Source organism: Mastigoproctus giganteus, chromosome 4, assembly GCF_048544385.1.
Source record: "Mastigoproctus giganteus isolate SK-2022 chromosome 4, ASM4854438v1, whole genome shotgun sequence".
NCBI lineage: Eukaryota > Metazoa > Arthropoda > Arachnida > Uropygi > Thelyphonidae > Mastigoproctus > Mastigoproctus giganteus.
In genome coordinates, this window is record NC_143578.1 from 117,260,775 (window position 1) to 117,284,005 (window position 23,231).

The 23,231-nt window shown below is 35.9% G+C and overlaps 1 protein-coding gene across 5 annotated transcripts in view; it reads right to left on the reverse strand.

The window, feature by feature from the left end:
• The window catches only part of LOC150087015 (microtubule-associated serine/threonine-protein kinase 3-like), a 912,052-nt gene that overhangs the window by 542,517 nt on the left and 346,304 nt on the right, over positions 1-23,231 (reverse strand). The window lies entirely within an intron of this gene.

A 23,231-nucleotide genomic window follows, 5' to 3' on the forward strand; every position in this document is an offset into this window, starting at 1 on the left:
GCATTGAATCCCTGTATCACTACACAGAACAATTCTAAAGTGAAGTGGGTAACTACAGACCAATCAGTCTCACCTCAGTGCTAGGAAAAATCATTTAAATATAAATGAAATTCTGAAGACTATGCAACATGGTTTTTAAGGGAAAATCATGTTTAATTAATCTGGTTAGCTATTTTGATACAGTTATTTTTGAGCCAGATGTAGGAAGTAAGTTACTTTCTTTATTTGGATTTTAGCAAAACATTTGATTCAGTCCCTCACAATGAGAGATTACTGCATAAGCCAGAACATGTTGGAATCACCAGTAAGATTCTAAGAGGAAATAGGGTCAATGCAGGGCAGGAGTCTAAGAGATGTGATTAACCGTTACTCTTCACATTGGTTTAGCCATTAGAAGTGGGATTTCCAAGGATCTGTTCTGGGATCACTGTTGATTATGATTTTCTTAAATGACATCAACAAAAGGATAAAGAGTGTGATGTCAAAATTTGTAGATAATGTCATGATTGGGAGAGTGATTATACAGTATCACACAGTGCTCCTTCAGGATGACTTGAACAAACTTCAAGGATTGTCAGAAAAGCTATGGTCAAATGTAGTTACCAGCAACGTCTGAGACTTACGAGTTAAACCACAAAATAACTTAGTACAGATGAATTAAAAACAGCAGAGGAATAATGGATTATGGGAGTTCTGATACAGTCATATTTATTTTGAATTCTCAAGCAATGTAGCTAGGTGGCAAGGGAGGCCCCAAGTCCCATCGATGATTTATCAAACATTTGCTTGAGGCAGGAAAGCCATTAACATTAGTATATGCATACGATGCAAGAAAACAAACTTATGCAGCATCAGCCAAAAAAAAAAAAAAAAACTTTCCCTTTTCACCCCTCCATTCATTGCCTATCAACTTCCACAACAAAAGATGGAAGTCTGTTCCATCAATCAACCACCCGCTGGCTAAAGGCAAATTTCCACACATCTATTCTACAACTCTCTTTCCTCAATTTTAAACTTTGCCCCCTCAGGTTCTTAATCTGAGCAATAGGAAGAATTCCATCAGCATTCAGCTTGCTCAACCCATTCAAGGCCTTATACACCTCAATCAGATTACCTCGCAGGTGCCTACTCTCCAGGCGCTGCAATTTGCAGAAATTAAGCCTTTCTTTGAAAGCACCATTTTGTTCCCCTCACCAATCTTGTTGCCCTTCTTTGTACTCGTTCTACCAATTCTACATCTTTCTTAAAACAAGGCCTCCAGACCTGTACACAGTACTCCAGGTGTGGCTTGACCATTGCTTTGTATAATGGGATAATCACCTCCCTGTCCCTCCTAGCAAAATTCCTATATATCATTGACAAGACTCCATGACCTGACCTGCCCTGCCCTGCCAGCCCATCTCCACTGCTTAGCGAACTTCATATTTGACTGCACAATTACCCCAGGTCTTTTCCACTTTCCCGAGAGTAGTACCACACAGTTAGTAAGTTTCTCTTTGGTTATTGCAACCTATATGCAGTACTTTGCATTTGTCAAGGTTAAACTTGCCACTTCTCAGCCCATTTTCCCAACTTATCTAGATCCAGTTGGAGTAGCATACTGTCTTTACTGTTGTTAAAAACCCTGCCAACCTTTGTATCATCTGCAAACTTGGACATTAAACCTGATATACCTTCATCAATATCATTGATAAATATACAAAACAACAATGGGCCAAACACCGAACCCTGGGGAACTCCCCTAACAACATTTGTCCATAAAGAGCAGTGTCCACTGATTACCAATCTCGGTCATCTCCCACTCAGCCATCCCTTTATCCATTGTAGCAACTTACCCTTAATGCTATACCTCTCCAATTTGTTCAGTTGTCTTCCATGTGCAACAATATCAAAAACTTTCCTGAAATCCAAGTATATGATATCAAAATTATTTTTGGCATTCAGTTCCTTTTGTGACCACATCATACTATCCAATCAAATTGGTCAGACAAGACCTCCCTTTAACAAACCCATGCTGTCTTAACTATTACTGTAGTCTTGTCTATATGTTCCTGCAATGCTTCTTTAACCAGTGATTCCATTATTTTCCCCGGAACACAAGTTAAACTAACAGTTCTATAGTTACTTGTGTCACCTTTTGAACCCCCTTTGTGAATTGGTGATACATTTGCACAATTGGGGTCCATGGGGACCTCCCCTGAGTCCAAGGAAGCTCTCATGATTATGGCTAAGGGTTTGTTTACTTCCTTTGCTGCCTCCTTTAATATAACTGGATAGATCCCGTCCATCCCTGTTGCCTTTATGTTTAACTTCAACAATTGCTCCTCCACTTTGCTCACAGTTATTACAAAATCACTTAGCTCCCTGTTAGAGTTTGATAAGCATCTGGTACTCCCCTCATTGAATAACTCCTCTTGTGTGAATGTAGATGCAAAATACTCATTCAGTTTATCAGCTACCTGAGCATGATCATCAATAGTCAACCCATCAATATCAGGTGGTCCAATCTGATTCATCCCTTTCCTTCTAGAGTTTACATAAGTAAAGAATTATTTGCTGTTTTTCTTTGGATCATTTGCCAAATATTTTTCATAATCTGCCTTTGCCTGCCTAACCTCCTCTGTGACTTTATTACAGACTAGTTTATATCTGCCACAGGCTTCTGTGTCACCTGATACTTTATATGCATCCCATACATTTTTCTTCTCTGCCACGAGCCTCATTAATTCATCTGACATCCATTTAGGCCTGAACCTTGAAGTATTTCTTAGTTGGAATGAAAAGTCTAGTAGCCTCCAAAATTAAGTCACTGAAGGCTTGCCATTTAGAATTTGACATTGGCAATATCATCAGTTGATTCCACTGTACAGAATTTAAAAACTGTCTGAGACCCCTGTAATCACCTTTACGAAAGCAAAAGCCCTTCCCTTTAGCTTTGATGGTAAAAATAGAATAAATTTTCTGTTTATACTCTGGGATGACCACGCGGTCAGAGGACTTCACAAGGTAGAGAGAGAGAATACAAGAAACAGCACCTTATTCAGCAGTCATGGGCTTGAACCCGTGTCACTCAAGGCAAGTGTACATATGCACTGTGCGCCAGACCACTCGGCTGGCTATGGTAGTTACATCTTTAAGTAATTCCCACATCAGTACATTGTGATCACTGTCACTCAGTGGTTCCTTTATCTGCAAATTCTTAATGCAAGAATAATCACTACTGATAATCAGATCAAGAGTATTACTCCCTCTTGCTGCCTCTCGAACATGTTGCTGTAGAAAATAGTCATCCAATAAATCCACAAAAGTCCTGCTAGTGTGCGAACGACCAACTAACAAGTTCCAATCAATATCTGGAAAGTTAAAATCCCCAATTATAAGACATTCTGATTTACTGGCCCACTCTATTTCTCTGCACAATTGTTCATTATACTCTCAGGCCTATAATACACACCTACTCTTATTTTTACTTTCCCAGTGCTTATGTCACACCAAACAGACTCAACACTGCATTGTCCACCAACATCAATTGGATGAACTTCCTTATATTTTGTGTTTCTTAACTAACAGCATAACCCTCCTCCCTTCCTGTACACATTGTACTCCCCCAAATTCCAATTCTGCACTGCTTATATCTGTGTGACACCATGTCTCTGATATCCCAATAACATCTGCCCGTGATGTCTTGACTAGCACTTCAAGCTCATCAAATTTATTAACTATATTCCTGGCATTGGTGTACATGCAAGTATACATGCACCTATTTCTACTCTTATTTACCCTAACACAGCCAATGTATTTACTTGTTCCACACTATGACTCCCAGCAGTCCTGGAAATCTCCATTATGTTGCATTCCAGGCTGCTGCTCATTCTAACAGAAGCAGTGCAAGAATCACTTTTGCCTTTGCCTGTGGCCACTGTTAAACATTTAGTCTGTGTATCACCCCCCACCCAAGCTAGCAGTTTTCAGACCCATCTAACACTACTTCGATAGCATCAGCAAATATTCTTGCACCCTTTCTCTTTAAGTGTACCCCTTCCCTGTAGAAGCAGTCTCTCTTATCAACAAGCACAGACCAGGCTGAAAAAAATTCTACCCCTTGAGCCTTGCACAATCTTTCCAGGGCCGAATTAATCGATAAGCCTTTCATCATATACTCCCTCCTATCGTGTCTGGGAAGAATTGCAGACACTTTCACATTGAAGCCTAACTCGCGACTTTTTTTCAACATTGACCTGTACTTGTTGAGTAAACCTACAGATCTCTTACTCTTAATATCATTAGTTCCAACATGTACAACAATATCACCTTTTGTGCCCTCAAAATATATCTGTTCTACAATGTCTTTCTTTGGGGAGGGGGGTTTCCTTACTTGAACACAGTATTTCAAGTGTAGTCTAACAGCCTTATATAAAGGGATTTATATATAATGGGTAAACCACACATGGAGAAAAATAGGTATGTTATTTTTCTTTTAATTACATATTTGTTTTTAATTTAATAATTATTAATTTTTTTAAAATTTTTGGCAGCAAAAACCTATGGCAGTGGTTTTCGACCTTATTTTAATAATGGCTTCATAAATACTTTTAATAAAGGAACCCCAACTTAGTGGAATAAAATCAAATCTATTCACTTCATTATTTTTCAAGTAATGAAATTCTATTACAGAGATTTACAATATTCTATATATTTAATTTTTTCACTTCATAAATACTTTTAATAAAGTATTTATGAAGATATTAAGGATAAGTATGGCAAACCCCAAGCCAAGGTCGTGGCTTGGGGTTCGCCATACAAGAAACTGGTTTAAAGCTTTTTATGGATTATCACATCACTGAGGCACAGATCTGAGTTGTTCGTCATTTTGAAAATCAATCACAGTGTTACCATACGACAGGCTCTTTTTCCATATCTCATAATAAATACAGTAGCTCCTAAATTCAGCTTCCTGGTCTTAATAATTACAAAACTTTGCTCCTAAATACTCTCGGACTCTCGTTTAAAAAATATACTATCTCAATATTGAAATCATGAATGTGCCATTTTTGTTAATTTTTAAGCAACTAATGTTACCTATTGTTAATGGTCATGTCATTATTTATTTGTTTTCCTTGAAAGCAGCATCATCAACTTAGTGGAATAAAATCAAATCTATTCACTTCATTATTTTTCAAGTAATGAAATTCTATTACAGAGATTTACAATATTCTATATATTTGATTTTTTCACTTAATTCTGCTTACATTATAATGTAATCTTCATTCCCTGCCTTTTAATTTTCTCTTTCCCTCCATTCTCTTTGTATTTTGTTTATGTACAGTTCAGTTCACATTGAGTGACTAACTGATTTCCTTGCATTCCTAATTCTTATTTCACAGCAAATTCCTCTCACAAATTCTTATCCTTAATACACATTCTCTTTGCATCTTTTAAGAACAACTGTTCTTTTCTAACTGTATATAAGGGCCACTTGAAAGTTCATGGCTTGAGTATAGACAGTTTATTTGAGTAGTTTCACACCACATTCCATTTAAATGTGGAGTCATTATACATTTGCCACCAATACTTCAACATGTTAATTCCAGCTACAAAGAAATGGTGCTCAATTTGCAAAATATGGGGAATTGTCCAAGGTTAAAAAGCCACACTATGCAGCGAAGCGATGGCAATGACAGATTTATCAGCATGCCCATTGTCCTGGGGGAACAATATTCCTTTACTGAGTTTTCCTTGGTGTTTGTCTGATGTTTTTGCACAGGCAGCTCACAAGGTTTATATAATGTGCCTCTGTTACTGTGTGGCTTTTCTGAAGGTAGTCCACTTCGCAGCACTCCATCAGCATCCCAAAAAACTGATGCCATCACCTGGCCAGCAGAAGGAATCAACCTGACTTTCTTTGGAGGGGGAAAAAAAGCTATTTCTCCACCGTTGGAGTGCTCCTTTGTCTCTGGCTGAAAGTGATGTATCAAAGTCTCATGCATGGTCACAAAACTTACAAGTAAATTTGCTGGATCTCCTTGAAAAAAATGCAAGTGTTCACTTGACAAATCCTATACATTATTTATATGCTGTCAATAACGATGCAACTCATTGTGCTGACACCTTTTTAATAGCAAGGAATTCTGTTGTGGTACATGCATTCGGATGAGATAACCAAGATGCTGGCAATGTATTGAACTGTCACTCATCAATCAGTTTTTATCAGCTCATGCAAACTCTCAGCTTCTGAGCTGAGAATTTGCATGAGCAAATTCTCAGGTCTTCCACTGCACTTCTGGTCTTCCACTGCATATCTCATGTTCCAGATCCTCCATGTTTACATTTTGCTGGTGACTTCTTAACCATGTTAACCATAGAATAAGAAGGAGCATCATCCCCCAATGTTGTGACCATATCCTCATGAATTGCCTTTAGCATTAATCCCAATACTGGATGACTGCAAGGTGACTTGTTTTGTTCATCTTGTTTCATTCACACAATTTTCCTGACTTCAGGACCTGTAATTTACAAAAAAAAAAAAAAAAAAAAAAACTGTATTGAAACTGCATGAAACTTGTTGGCAGGGTTACTATTTGAAATGTTGAACATTAAGTACAGATTTTAACATTGTACAACCAAGCCCGTAAAAGTATTTTATGATATTAAACTATTAATTATCATATGGTCAACTCTTTCGCCTCCCCCAATCCATCTAGGAAGCTCATTTGAATACTAAAATAATTTTATTTAAAAACCCACACTAACTTAGCTTCTGTGCCAGCTGATTACCTTAAAAAAAAGCTAGAGATAAGGGAAAAGTAAGCGAAAGGTGAACAGGATACTGTCGGACCAACACGTTTAAAAAAAAATTCTTTGCAAAAAAACCAAACATTTGCACAAAATGCAAAAGGTTTAAAGTTCACACTGCACTAGAAATAAAATTTACTGACAACATACACATTTTATATTAAAATACAGACAGAGAGTTGCATGACAGTAAAATGTGCTTCAAACATTAACTAGGATTTTTCTGTCTATGAATTTCTGTTTGGATTTTCTCTGAGATATCAACTAATTATGATTCCTCCAAGAAAGATACTGTTGCAGGCTTTGCTCTCATCAAAAATATTGAATTAAAGTGTTACTCCATAACAGTAGTAGTCCTTTCTTGCCGTTATTTTTCAAACATTTCAAACATTGACAATCATCTCTAGCCTTGCTCGCTAGAGATGATTGTCAATGGCACTTCCAAAGCATCACCAGAAAGACATGATCGAAACTCTATTTTTCTCACCTGGTTAAATATTCTCTCACACTCGGCACCAATATGAGAGCTTCTTAAAATGCAAGGATGACTTGGGATAATTTGCTATATTTCAAGCTTCCTCGTGCACTTGTCAATTCCACAAGAAAGGACTACTATACATCAATTCTTTCTTCTTTCATAATTGAGTTTAAATTCTCATATTGAAACTAATAAAAACTAATGCTGAAAAACATCTATTGTTTCATCTATATCATCACTGATGCAAAGCACTGGAAATGCTTCAACAAAAAATTTCAAACATTTAAATTATGCACTACCAAAAGATAAAATCTGTCATTTCAGCATTTGTAATAACATAATTTTTTCATTAGGAACTTGTATAATATCAGTGTAAATACACCATAGTTTACCCATAAATTTAATTACATAAATAGTGTAACAGCATCATTTGATTTTATCTCATATTGCAGCTACCTTAACAATGAGATACCAGGTATTGCACTTCAAATAAATAACACTTCTCTAGAGATGCATTATTTATGCCGTTACACTACTTAGTAAACTATGGTGTATTTACAATGATATTATATACAGCCAGGCCTCGCATAACACGAGTTCGATTAACGCATTTTTCAGTTACCGCTATTTGAAAAAATATACCACTTTTCACTTTACACAATGCAAATTTCCAGTTAACGCGATTTTTTTTTTTATGTGATAGTTGAAAAAGATTTGAATCGCGTGAAAAGCTCAGATGGGCAATAAACAAACATTTGCCTGCTGCCCACCTCAGTGTGATCCATCAAACATCGGAAGAAGACATGTTACTTGTTTGTCTTCTGCTAATAAAGTCAATGCAGACTTGCATTTAAAAATTCAAAGTAAATGAGCCAGATGAAAATGTTACCGCGAAGGAGATAACGGCAAAAGAACTAGATGAAATCTTTCTTATCGCAGAGAACCTAAAACCTTTTGTTTGAGGTTCTCTGTGATATTTATTTCGCCAAGGCCCAGAGAAGATTGTAGTCGGCTATCAGAAATTGATTGATGAAAAGAGAGAGTCAACACTGTTCAAATATTTCTGCAACAGTCATTTCTTCATTGTGTATTTTATGTCAGAGGTTACCAAACTTTCTCAGTTCACAGCGCCCTTAGTGTCTCAGTAATTCTTTCAGGCATCCTTAAGTATCCAGTAATTTTTTCACGGCACACCCACACCAAAAGAAATACCTAACAGTTCTGTTTATTAAGTAGTTAGGTCAAAACAACTTAATAAGAAATGTTGAAACTGTGAACTACCTCGAGCTAGTAGTTCGCGCGGTGTCCAATAGATGTCGAGTATTGCTGTGTTTCCCTCAAAAATTTAAAATATTCCGCGGCCCAGTTTGGGAACCGCTCTTTTATGCAATACACATTTAATTCCATAATTATTTTCATTCTCTTTTACATTGTATACAGTTAAAAAGGTATTTTTAAAATTCTTTATGGACATTCCAGAAGGTCAAGGCCCAATTATAATTTTTCCTATTGATTATTATATTCGATTAATGTGTTTCCGTTTTGTGCAATGCGCTCGCAGAACAAATTAATCGCGTTAATTTAGGCCAGCCTGTAGTTAATTTCACCCATAATATATTATGCCTTTGTGCATTTAGTCTTCAAAAATATTAGGAACTTGTGCACCATGTCACAACATGCAGCAATAAAGTACTTCCTCACTTTGGGGGAGGGGGAATCTTCTCTTGTTTTAGACTCTCCATAACTTGGTAGTAAAAATGTCAATTTGCCACTACTAATGTGGCATTAGTAGTGGCAAATTTTAAAATTGTTGATATACTAAAATTTCACCCAGCCTTCTTTAACAGCATGTGATGCAAAATGGACTGAAGAGCTATACATGGATTTTAAAATGCTGACATAACATTTAAAGAAATAAGCCAAAAGATACAACTTTATTCAAACCATGAGAAGAGTTCTGCATGAATGAGGATAATACCAGGCATTACCACTTGCTTAGCCTGTTTAGAACTTTCACCAAAAGTATGTTATTCAGAAGGTTTTTTCTTGGGTTCATCAATTTGTCTTCTTTCAAAATTTTTGCATTTTGAACTGGATCTGAACCCGAGTTCAGTGCCACTCATCAGTGAACATTTATTGTACTTTTCAATTTTGTAACTCTGAAAAGTGCTTACATGGTTTTTCTCATCACTTCTAGCCTCTTCTTTAAATAGATTTGTCAAATGTTCTTACAGTTCTATTAGTCTACATACAAATTTAACAAGAGACAGCAAAAACATACATATATGTTTCAAAATCTTTTTTTTACTTTTATGGCATACATCATTTGAAATTCTATCAAGTCCTTTTTTCAATTTACTACTTTGCAGACAGTAGTTAATTTCAACCAAATATTCATTCCCTTTCACAGGAAGTAATGCAGTCTCCTATTCAGCAAACAAATAATGAAATGGCAACAAGTGTTCCAACTCCTCTTAAACAACTCCTATTACCACCAAGCATTCCAACTCCTCTTAAACAAGCACTATGAGAAAATATGCAGATAACAATTTGGCACATATCATCATCCTCCTCACTATAAAATGCTATTTCTATTTCTGCATTTCTTAATATGCACTGTACACTGTCATTTTGCTTATTTGTTTCTAAATGTTTGACCACATTGTGTTTTCCACAACATGAAATTGAAAAATCCATCTATATAATACAAAACAAATATATTACCTTTTTCAGATTTTACAATATACAGGTAGTTCTCGACTATACGAGTTAATTCGTTCCTAGTGCATGGTCGTAAAGTGTGAATTAAATCCCATAGACAATGTTAAAAACAGGGGTTACATTCTTAACAATGAAATTAGTTAGCTAATTAGTTTATGTTTAAACAATGATTGATTTATCCAAAGAAAGTAAAACGTGGCCTATAAAATCAAGGAAATTATAATAATAAAGAAATTATTTGTGACTTACAAATTTTAAAGAATGTTTATTCTTCATCATCGACTAAATGTACACTTGTTGATCACTTATTACTGGCTCGGCACTCGTTGGTTTGTTGCAGAAGGAGTCGCCTTCTTCAGAAATGCTTTAAGAGGCATTTGTTTCCAAGATAACTCTGTTTTCTTTTTTTTTTTTTTTTTTTTTTGATTTGGTAGTTGTTGGCGCATCGGCTTCTGTGGCCATATTGCACCTCCCAAGGTTTTTGCAGTACTTTGATCCAAGCCCGAGGCGGGAATCGAACCCGCGACCTTTGGGTTGCCGGGCAGGTATTTTACCCACTCGGCTAGCCCGGTCGGCCTGTTTTCTTTATAAATTTCAATAGCATGCATAAATTGCAACTAACACGATTTGCGTGAGGTAACAAGTTTATGAAGCTTAAAAAAAAAAGGATTGAAGAGAAGATTTAAAAATTTATTTATGTTTTTTTATATGACTGAAGATTTCAGTAAAAGGGAAATACATTACACCAGAATAAAATAAAAAACCACACAATTCCAGCTATCAGTATTTTTTCAAAGGCAAAAAGATAGAGTTTACTACCCGTTTACTACCCGCTTGCAGTAACAGAAAAGCCCAATAAACCGGAAAGTGCAAACTGTTTTTATTGTTTTATGGTCGTGACCTCCAGAAATGTGCTTTAGAAAAATATCACAAAGCATTTAAAATTGATCCTTATAACGGAACAAATGATAATGATGAAAGTGTCGTAGTGCATTGTAATGATTTGGTTTGGTAACTAATACAATTTGCACTATAAAAATGACCTTTTAGAGAGCTATATAGTGAAAATTTCAACTTCCAAGGTCGTGGAACGAATTACCAAAAACAATGTGTTATTGGGTTCACATTACGATATTTTCACGATATGATGGTGTCTCTGGAACGGATTAATATCGTAAAGCTGGGTACACTGTACTGTATAGCTACGCACGTGATCTGAAATGCAGTATTTATGAATGTTTATCATTCATTTTTTTTGCAATTAATGTTCATATTTTCGATTTTGTTGATACTTGATACATTGAGGGGAAAAAAAAAACTCGTAAACGTGGGAACTTGTAAAGCAAAAACTAATAAAACGAGAACTGCCTGTATAGTCAAATCCTATAAAAGACACTGTCAATTAGTTTCACATCCTATAGTACGATGAAATGGTCACACTACGAAGAAGGCTATTATCCCTACCTTTTTTTTACAATGCAAACTAACAAGTTTGATGAGCAATTTGTTAAAGAAAATATGCAGAAATTTACATAATTATTAAACAAATTCCAATTTTAATGCTTTTTTTTTTTTTTTTTTTTAAATAGAGAAAAAATGTTTCTCACAAAAAACATAAAAACTATTTATAACCAAATATATTACAATGTTAAGTTGGAGAAGATGTCAAATTGAGTAAAAGAATGAATTTTTCATAATCAATCCAGACTTTCATTTTTACATCCCATAAAATCCAATAATGGTAATGACTGGGTAAAGTTTTATGCAAGTATCAATATTCTATAATATTCTGTTTAGTAGTAATGGCAAATCATACATGAAAGCAAGTTTATACAACATCAGCAAAAAAAAACTTCACTCATTTGTACGTTCCAAGAATTTGTCCATAATTTATTCAACCTATCCACTTCCTCAACAACTGATGGAAGCCTGTTCCAACAATCAAACACCCACTGGCTGAAGACAAACTTCTGCACATCTATCCGGCAGCCATCCTTAAACTTGAATTTATGCCATCCTCATGTGTATAACCACAGCAAGTGGAAGAATGCCATTAACATTCAGCTCATTCAATCTATTCAAGGCTTTAAACACCTCTATCAGATCTCCCCACAGGTGCCTAAACGCAAGATGATGCAATTTGCAAAACTGAAGTCTCTACGTAAGAGCACATTTTGTTCCATTCACCAAACCGGTTGCCCTTCTCTGCACCTGTTCCAGCAGATCTATATCCATGCTAAAGTGAGGCCTCGAGACCTATATAAAGTATTGAAGATGTGGCCTAACCATGACCATGTACAAAGAAATAATCTCCTCCTTATATCTGCTAGCAAAGTTTCTGTGTATCACTGACAAAATCCCATGAGGTGCCCTGGCAGACTGTCTGCACTGCTCAGAGAATTTTATATCTGACTGCACAATTACCCCAAAGACTTTTTCATTTTCCACCACCCTGATTGTAATACCACATAGTTGATAAATTACCCTGAGATTACTGCTACCCATATGCAGTACCTCGCATCAGACTGGTTAAACAAGACTGCCTCCTTAACAAATCCATGCAGTGATAGCAGTATAAATGCATGCCAATCCAGATGGTCCTATATTATTTCTTTAACCAGTGATGACATCATTTTTCCTGAAACAGACGTTAATCTACCAGGTCTGTAATTACTCATGTCGCCTTTTGATCTCCGTTATGAATTGGGGATACATTCGCACATCTTCAGTCCATAGAGACTCCCCCTGAATCCAAGGATGCTCTGATAATTATGGCTAAGGGTTTGCTTACATCCTTTGCTGCCTTTTTTATGTCTGTCTTCAACAATTTTGGATAGTGGGAACAAGACTACAGGTGTAAAGACGTCAACTTCTGGAGCTGCTGCAAACAGATAAGTTTTTGTGAAATTTTATCATATTTTTGATTAGTTAATGCATTAATTTGTTTTACAAATGGATTAAATAGACTTAGTAGTATTTGTTAGCTTATTTGTTAAATTTAGCTAGTGATTTTGTAAGTTACAACTTGCTACACATCCCTCTAGCGTATTAGTGTTTTGGTGGGAATATTGTAGCGTAACCAGTAGCGCAGAAGAATAGTAGGCTTGCAATTTAAATAAATAGGTATTTTGAAGGTTTTATCACTTTCTGGGCATATATCTTTTGTATTTAGCTAAAGATGTAACTAATTTACAATTGTGACTGTTGTGGTATAGTGTAACTTGATAACCAAGGTATAATGTAAAATTATATAGCGGAATACATATTACTGCATTAGCTTAGTATAGTATTATATAGTCAAGTGCAGTATAGTAAATTAATAAAATAAATTTATTAAACTTATTAATTTTCATTGTAAATTATGTTGAATTTAAAGAGATATCATAGCGAGAGCACTGTGGCTCGGGGGAGAACCGAAGGGGATGTTTCTCCTATGCATCACAGAATAAAAAAAATGTGCAACTTGTAAAATGTTTACAGACAGTTCTGGAACAGGATATGATCCAGCCAAGGAGGATGTCTCTGTGTGTGTTAGGGGCACATTGTCAAGAAATTAGGCGCAAATCAGCATTCTTATGGACATCTATTAGAGTTTGAAGAGTAGGGTAGATGGCCTCGAAGTAATTGAAATGGGGCGACCATCAAACTCTCACCTGCCCAACTCAACGGCAGAGCTCACTCTTTTGCATCAGACAACACAGTGGCAACCTTCAGGTTGCAGCGTGCTGGTCCCACAGGAGCTAGTTATTGTCAGTGACTCAATTGTCAGGAAAATGGGTAATATATTGTGAAAAAATGCTAGGCGGAATAGGAAATGTCTGCCAGGGACAAAAGTTGATGATGTTGTATTTTTTTTTTTTTTTTTTTTTTTATTGGTGCATCGGCTTCTGTGGCCATAATGCACCCCCCAAGGTTTTTGCATTTTACTCTGATTCAAGCACAAGGCGGGATTCGAACCCACGACCTTTGGGTTGCTAGGCAGGCACTTTGCCCACCTGGCTAGCCCGGTCAATGATGATGTTGTAGAGCAGATATCTTTAAGGGCACAAAAGGTGATATCGTTGTACATGTTGGCACTAATGACATTAAAAGAGATCAAAGACTAATGTCGTTGGGATATCAGAGACATGGTGTTAAGTTAAGGAATGCAAAATTGGAATTTGGGGAGTACAAATGTGTACAGAAAGGATAGACATGATGGGAAAGGAGGAGGGGGTTATGATGTTAGTTAAGAAACACAAAATCTAAAGAAGTGCATCCAGTTGACATGGGTGGACAGTGCAGTGTTGAGTCAGTTTGGTGTGACATAAGCAACACAATACATTGGTCGCACTGTACAGAATTTAAAAACTGCCTGAGACCATTGTAGTCACCTTTACAAAAGCAAAAACCTTTCCCTTTACCCTTGACAGTAGTTGGTTTTAATTAAATTCCACATTAGTAAACTGTGATTGCTGCCACCCAGTGGATCTCTTAGCTGCAGATTCTTAATGCATGAAGAATCACTGCTGATAACTAGATCAGGGGTATTATTTCCTTTTGTTGTCTCTCTAAAGTGCTGCTGTGACCAACTCACAAATTCCAGTCAACATCTTGAAAGTTAATATCTCCAATGAGTCATTCTGATTTGCTGGCCCACTAATTTTCTGTAGAGCAGTTTAGTATACAGGCAGTTCTCACTTTACGAGTTCCCAGGTTTAGGAGTTTTTTTTTTCTCTCCCAACAATCAAGTATCAACAAAATTGAAAATATGAACATTAATTGCAAAAAATGAATGTTAAACATTCATAAATACCATTCCAAACCACTTGCGTAGATATACAATACAGTGTACCCCGCTTTACAATATTAATTAGTTCCAGAGACACCATCATATCTTTAAAATACCATAATGTGAACACAATAACACAATAACAAATTGTGTTTTAGTAATTTGTTTCAAGATCTCGGAAGTTGAAATTTTCTCTGTATAACTAAACTATTTATCTCTCTAAAATGTCATTTTTAAGGTCACGAGCGTGACCTTAAGGCCATAGAAAAGGTTGTGAACGTGGTTTGTAAATTGTATTAGTTACCAATTCAAATCATTAAAATGCACTACACTTTCATTGTTATCATATGTTCTGTTATAAGAATCAATTTTAAACCCCTTTGTGATATTTTTCTAAAGCACATTTCTGGAGATTACGACCATAAACCAATAAAAAGAATTTGCGCTTTCCGGTTTATTGGGCTTTTCTGTACTGCAAACAATTATAAGCGGGTAGTAAACTCGATCTTCTTGCAATTGCAAAAATACTGATAGCTGGAATTGTGTGGTTTTTTACGTTATTATGGTGAAATATGTTTCCCCTTTACTGAAATCTTCAATTGTATAAAAAACAAAATTTGCACAATATTCTCTTCATTCCTTTTTTTTTTTAAAGCTTCATAAACTTGTTAACTTGTAAATGCCACACGAATCGTGTTAGTTGCAATTTGTGTGTGCCATTAAAAAATCCTTATGCATGCAATCGTGAAATTTATAATTAAAAGCGAAGATTATCTTGGAAACAAATGCCTCGAAGTATTTCTGAAGAAGACGACTCCTTGTGCAACAAACCAACGAGTGCTGAGCCAATAATGGGTGATCAACGAATGTGCATTTAGTCGATGATGATGATGAAGAATAAACATTGTTAACATTTGTAAGTCGTAAATAATTTCTCTATTATTAGACTAAGGCGCATTTAGGGCTAGAGCCTCAAGCTGCGAACAAATTTGGACTATGTATGTATAAAGTGCTTTAGCATCATAATACACAGCCATTTCTGAATAAACAGAAAATTTTTAAAGCGGCATCGTTTTAGTTTATATCTCATATTGTGAATACCTTCACAACGAGTTGCCATGATATTGCACTACTTCGAATAAGTAACGCTTCACCTAAGGAGAAGACTATTGTTACTTATTAGTGGGTACCTACCCACTCACCAAAGAAGGGCCAAATAGCCCTGAAACGGTGCCGTCTGGGTGGTGGTACCTATCTGAGAATAAGTAACAATAGTCTTCTCCTTAGGTGAAGCGTTACTTATTCGAAGTAGTGCAATATCATGGCAACTCATTGTGAAGGTATTCACAATATGAGATATAACCTAAAACAATGCCACTTTAAAAATTTTCTGTTTTTTCAGAAATGGCTGTGTATTATGATGCTAAAGCACTTTATACATACATAGTCCTTTCTCTATTATTATAATTTGCTTGATTTTACAGGCTACATTTTCATTTCTTTCGATAAATCAATCATTGTTTAAACAAACTAATTTCACTGTTGAGAATATAAAACCCCTATTTTTAACCTTATGTCTATGGGAAATAAATTCCCGCTTTACGAACGCGCGCTAGGAACGAATTAACTCGTAAAGTCGAGAACTACCTGTACTCATCACAGTGATTCGGCTTATAACACATTCCTACTCTTAATTTTGTTTACCTCATACTTATATCACACCAAGCTGACTGGCACTAGTCACCCATGTCAACTGGATGCATTGTCTTAGATTTAACATTCTTTTTAACTAAGAGCATAACCCTGCCACCTCTTCTGTCCTGTCAAAGCTTTTTTTTTTTTTTTTTTTCTCTAATTTAAGCAAAATCTACACAAGTCATATCAATTCCAATTTATAAATTTCTGAATTATTATTGACCTGTATCATTTTCCAATTGACCTGTATCATTAATAACTGTTTAGTTAATGAATATGGCTATAAAAAAAGTGGCTATGATTGTATCTTGTGTTAAAAAACAAGAATTTAAATTTAACAGCATTCTTCCTGTCCTATTATTTTTTACCCATTTTTGATCCATGCATCTTCTAAGAGAAATGCTCAATTGCTTTAGATGTTGTTTACATTACTCTCTGGTGGATCACTCACTGCAGTGCATAGATTATATGATTTAGTTTGTTTCAAATTTTGCTTATCTAAAATAAAGATAATGACAAAGTGTGGGCACACTCTTTTATCAGCAATTTGCAGAAACCTTAAACTGAGAAGGACAGGTTGCAAAATAGATCTGTGTTCAGTCACGGCATAATCATTTGTTGCAATAAACTTTAATTGCAAAAAAAAAAAAAAAAAAAAAGCATTATATAAAAATGTGTTCATAATGGATTGAAAATAAAGGGCGGAATCAAAAATTGTACAATTTCACCTTTTTTCATACCAATTTTTAGATTATACAATGTCATAGCATATCCCAAGTGCATATGTTGATTACAAGGAAATTTAGGAAAACCGTTCAGAGCATTAAGAAGTGACTGGATGCTAAAATAGTGCAATCAGCAGATAAAAGTTGCCAGTGTAATAATAAATGAATCTGGTGTGACAATAGTGGGAAAACAAAAATGAGAGCAGCAGCCTGTTCTACTAAGCCAAATGATATGTGAATATAATGAACAACAGACAAATATCGTGGTTCGGCAAATTAAATTATTACTAAAGTTATTACATTTAAAGACATTGATTGTAACTCGTGGGTTGGAAACCCACTCACTGAGTAGAAAACCGTTTCTTGATTTCCAGGATGACTGTTCTTTACACCATTAGAAAAAAATATTATTGACTTCATTACCAGCAGTGATTCTTCGTATATTAAGAATCTTTGAGCAGAGAAACCTTCAACTGAAAAGGGCTGGTTACAGAATAGATCTGTGTTCAGTCACAGCATAATCATTTGTTGCAATAAACTTCAACCTAGTGTTGTAGAGGTGGATAGTTTAAATAAATTTAGGAATGGTTTGAACAAATTACCAGAGGGAATAAGCAAATAAAGGTTCTCCAAATATGATCATATTTTAGTTAAAGTGAATTAAAGTAAGAAATCTTAATTGCTTCCCACTGTGTGACTATCAGACTTGAAGTGACATAACTAAATGCCATGCCTTTATGAACTCATGGGTGGGAAAAGTCTTCTGACCACTGCACTAAGGGCATCATTTAGTAATTTATTTCTAATTCCCCACAGAACTCACGATATGAGCATATTACAAAGGTATTATATATATATATTTTTAAAAAAGCAAAAGAAATATATGAGATGGTAATTCCTGTAACCCTCTGTGGTTGTTCCAAATTTGGAGTGGACAATAAAGTAGTCAATGCCGCCTTTGCTGTCAATCACAACTGTTAAGGACCAGAGAGAAATGAGTATAAAAATGCATCATGAACATCACAGAGGTTGATAGATGGCAAAATATTGGGTTGTTGTTGCAGTACTAACACTTTTATATAATTTCTTCTCTCATTATTTTTTTTAATGGATCATTACAGAATCAAACAACATCATTATATGCAAGTTTCTCATTTTCAAATACTTACCAACAAAGAGGACAAGAGAAGAAATAATATTGTTCATAAATGGGTGGGGGGAGTTAATTATGGCAGGAAACTGGCAAAAAAGCAAATGATCCAGATGATTATTATGACTTTTCTTCAGTTTATTTCTGCTTACTTTTAAACATTTATTTTAAAATTCGGGCTTTGTTAATTTTACTGTCCAAAAACCAGGAATCTCCAGGTCCCAAGTTTGCCAGGCTTCGAATGCTGATTATCCCATTATTGATAGTTAAGTCTCCAGATATTAAGATTTTAATTATTGATAGTATAAATAATAGAGAAATGTTATTGATAACTTCAATATGATTTTAGAAATGGGCAGTTTCTATAATATGAAATCTGGATAACATGAAATAATCATACCAATCCCCAGCTTTATGTGATAACTAGGTTCCACTGTACACACTAATAGGCAACTAAGAAGGCCATCCATTCTACAATGACTATAAGGGTTCAGAATTCTAGACAGTTATTTTTTAATAAATTATGGCATTGCTTACCAACATTTTTCAATTTTTTATTTGTTACTTAGAAAACATGACCTATTAAAAAATCCAGCAAGAGCCAATCCTAATGTTACTGAATTTATAAGTACAATACTGACTAAGTTTAAGGACTCCTTATGTGCTTTGTTATAATGACTAAATATATTAAAATAGAACTACTTAATTTTCAGCACTCACCTCTTGACAAATCCGCTTGGATGTGATGAGATTATAGAAGACACATAGTTAATAAGAATGAGAGACTTATTATTCAAAAGCTTTGCAAACACAAATATAACGATAGTTTTTTCATCGTATAATAGGTTCCAAATTCAATGCATACAGAACACACGCAGATACACTACATAGGATTATAATAATATTATATATCTAATTCAATGCCAAATTGACTATAATTCCTGTTATACTGGGAGCACCATGACTAAATTCGATACTTCTATAATCTCTAATACGTGCATGCATGCATTATCATTTTAATAGTTTTAAGTCTAAGTCTAACCTATCTAGTATGGAGTTAACACAGCACGTCCATTCCCACAATCATAATCCGCTGATTGATTCAGCTATTACTATAATCAAATTGGAATCTAATTATAAAATTCTCCAAAATGAAGCTTTAGTTATCAAGTGGTTTCGTCGACACATGTCATTGAACATATTAAACATAAAACTCCCGATCAACCGCTCCCCTATTTGGGACTTGGCACAAAAAGTTCCCATGTGCTCTGAATTACATCTTGGGTAATATTTCTTCTTATCAATAACGTTCGCATTCCTCTTCTCACAAAGCTAACTGAAGACAATTATCAAAAGTTGCTCATGCACAACTATTGGCTTTTGATTAATAATCAATAAACAAATGTCTCGCATTTTTATTAACTATGGGTTTCTATTATAATCTCATCACATCGTCAAGAGGTGCTGAAAATTAAGCGGTGCTATTTTAATATATTAAGTACAATACTGATAAGTACCATTTCATAATGCTAAATCTTATTTAATAATATAAAATTAACTTAAAAAAGGATTTAGGGCTTAAAGCCTCAGACTATGGAAAAATTTACTAGATGAACAAGTTAGCAAAGCAACATTTTAGTTCATAGTAAATCACCAAAGTAGGTGAAATGGCATTATTTTTGTTACATCTCATATTGTGAATGCCCTCACAACAAGTTGCCATGATATTGCACTACATCAAATTCACAACACTTCAGCAGTAGAGAAGACTAACGTTACTTATTCTAGGCAGATACCGCCACCCAGACAGCACTGTTTCGAATCTTGTTGGATTCTCATCAGTGGGTGGTTAACTACCCCAGTAATACCGTGAGTGTCAACCCAGTTATGAAGTATAACCCTACAATATGATAGAGGCTGGACAGCGTACAATAGAAATGGCTAAAAAACGGGTTTAGGTTCAAAAGCCTCAGACTGTGGCAAAATTTACTAGATGAACAAGTTAGTGCAATGCATCGTTTTAGTTCGTAGTAAAATCACCTTAGTAGCTGAGATGGCAGGGTGTCGGTTTTTTTTTTTTTTGTACACTCTACTTTTTTGTCTACTTTTTTGTACGGTAAAGCGAATGATTAGAGGCCTTGGGGCCGAAACGACCTCAACCTATTCTCAAACTTTAAAAGGGTGAGAAGTCCGGCTTGCTTGACTCGAAGCCCGGACGAAAGGATGTGAGTGCCCAGTGGGCCACTTTTGGTAAGCAGAACTGGCGCTGTGGGATGAACCAAAAGCCAGGTTACGGCGCCCGATGCGCCTGATGAAAAGCCAACAAGCTTCAAAATGGTGCTGTCTCAGTGGTGGTATCTGTCGAGAATAAGTACTTCAGTGATTTACTATGAACTAAAATGATAAAAAAAAAAAAAGGTAAAGTGCAGCCATTATCAACCCACTGCAGGATGGAAGCCTCCTCAACAATTCATGCTGAGGGAAATGGACCATAATCTGTCACGCTGGTCCAGTGCGGGTTGGCAGATCGACTGTATTCAGCAGTCAGGGACTTGAACCCCAGTCTACTCAAAGAGCATGTGCTATGCACTCCCGCTCCTGACGACTTGGCTACGGAGGCCCTGATGATGCTTTGCCCTAATGCACCTGATGATAATTTGCACTAAACTAAAATGATGCTTTGCACTAATTGGTTCGTCTAGAAAATAACTTATGTTAAAATTCTAATCATCATATTCACTAGTTAAAGAATTTAGGACAGAGTGTGCTGCTGTGTTGCCTCATGGCAACAGAGTGGCAATCTCCAAGGCAGAATGCACTGGTCCCACAGGAGTTAATTTTACCAGGTAACACTGTTGTCAAGGAGAAGAGTAATATACTGTGTAAAAAGGATAGGTGGAATAGGACCAGGGTAACTACTATCTTGGGGGGGGGATTCATAAATTAAAAGATCAGCACTAGATGCAGGCAGAGGTAAAAGTGATACTTGCACTGCTTCTATTAGAATAGAGAGCAGGGTGCTGGGGTTTTCAGGGAATGGTGGGGGTAATCGCGGAACAAATAAATTATATGGGCTATGTTAAGGGTAACTAAGATTAAGAATCGGTGCATGTACACCAATGCTAGGAGTATAGTAAATAAATTTGATGAACTTGAATTGCTGATCAAGACATCAAAAGCAGATGTTGTTGGGATATCAGAGACGTGGTGTGCTTATTTGGAATTTGGGGAGTACAATGTGTACAGGAAGCACAGGCAAGATAGGAAGGGTTATGCTATTAGTTAAGCAGCTTCGTAGACTAAGGTTATTAGCGGAGTCCTCTAGGGTTCAGTGTTGAACCCTCTGTTCTTTTGTATATTTATCAATGATATTCAAAAAGTGCATCCAGTTGACATATGTGGCCAGTGCAATGTTGAGTCAGTTTGGTGTAACATAAGCACTGGGAAAGAAAAAATGAGAACAGGAGTGTATTATAGGTCTAATGACTCTGGTAAGTCCATGTACAACTCTACAGAGAAATAGAGTGAGCCAGTAAATCAGATTATCTAATAACAGGGGATTTTAACTTCCCAGATATTGACTGGAATTTGTGGTGTTGCTCACACACCAGCAACAATTTGGGGATTACTGGATGATTGTTTTCTTTTAAAGAGACAACCAGCGAGTGTAATACTTTTGATCTGGTTATCAGCAGTGATTATTCATGCATTAAGAATTTGCAGATAAAGGAACCACTAGGTAGTAGTGATCATAGTATACTGATGTGGGATTTACTTACAGAAGTAACTACCATCGGGAGTAAGGGGAAGGGGTTTTGCTTTTGTAGAGGTGACTACAGTGGTCTCAAACAGTTTTTAAACTATGTACAGTGGGACCAACTGATGATGTTACCAACAGCAAATTCTAAATGGGAAGCATTCAAGGAAGTAATCGTGACAGCTACTAGGCTCTTCATACCGATTAAGAAATACTGTTCAAGGCCTAAATGGATGTCAGATGAACTAATGAGACTCGTGGCAGAGAAGAAAAATGCATAGGATGCATATAAATTATCAGGCGACACAGAAGCTTATGGTAAATATTAGTTAGTCTGTAATCAAGTCACAAAGGAGGTTAGGCAGGCAAAGGCAGATTACGATAAACCTTTGGCAAAGGATACTAAGAAAAACAGCAAGAACTTCTTTGGTTATATAAACACCAGAAGGAAGGGTTTAAATCAGATTGGTTCACTTGGATCATCAATATTTGATGGTTCGAGTGTTGACGATCCTGCTCAGATAGCTGACAATCAAAGAGTATTTTGCATCTACAATCACACGAGTTATTAAGGGACGAGAATGCCAGAGGTTTATGAAACTGTAACAGGGTGCTTAATGATTTTCTAATAACTGAGAGCAAAGTGGAAGAGAAACTGTTGAAGTTAAACATACGAAAGGCAGCCAGAGTGGATGGGATCTATCCAGGTTATATTGAAGGAGGTGGCAAAGGTAGTAAGCAAACCCTTAGCCATAATTATGAGAGCATCCTTGGATTCAGGAGAAGTCCACATGGACTGGAAATGTGCAAATGTATCCCCAATTCAAAGGGAATATAAAGGCAACATGAGTAATTACAGACCTGTTAGTTTAACTTCTGTTCCGGGGAAAATAATGGAATCACTGGTTAAAGATGCATTGCAGGATCATCTAGACAAGACTGCAGTAATAATTCAGACACAGCATGTGTTTGTTAAGGGAAAGTCTTGTCTGACAAATTTTATTGGACATTATAATGTGGTTACAAAGGAACTGGATGTAAAAAAATAATTTTGATATCATATACTTGGATTTCAGGAAAGCTTTTGACACTTGTGCATGGAAGACTACTGTACAGATTGGAGCAATATGGTATTAAATACA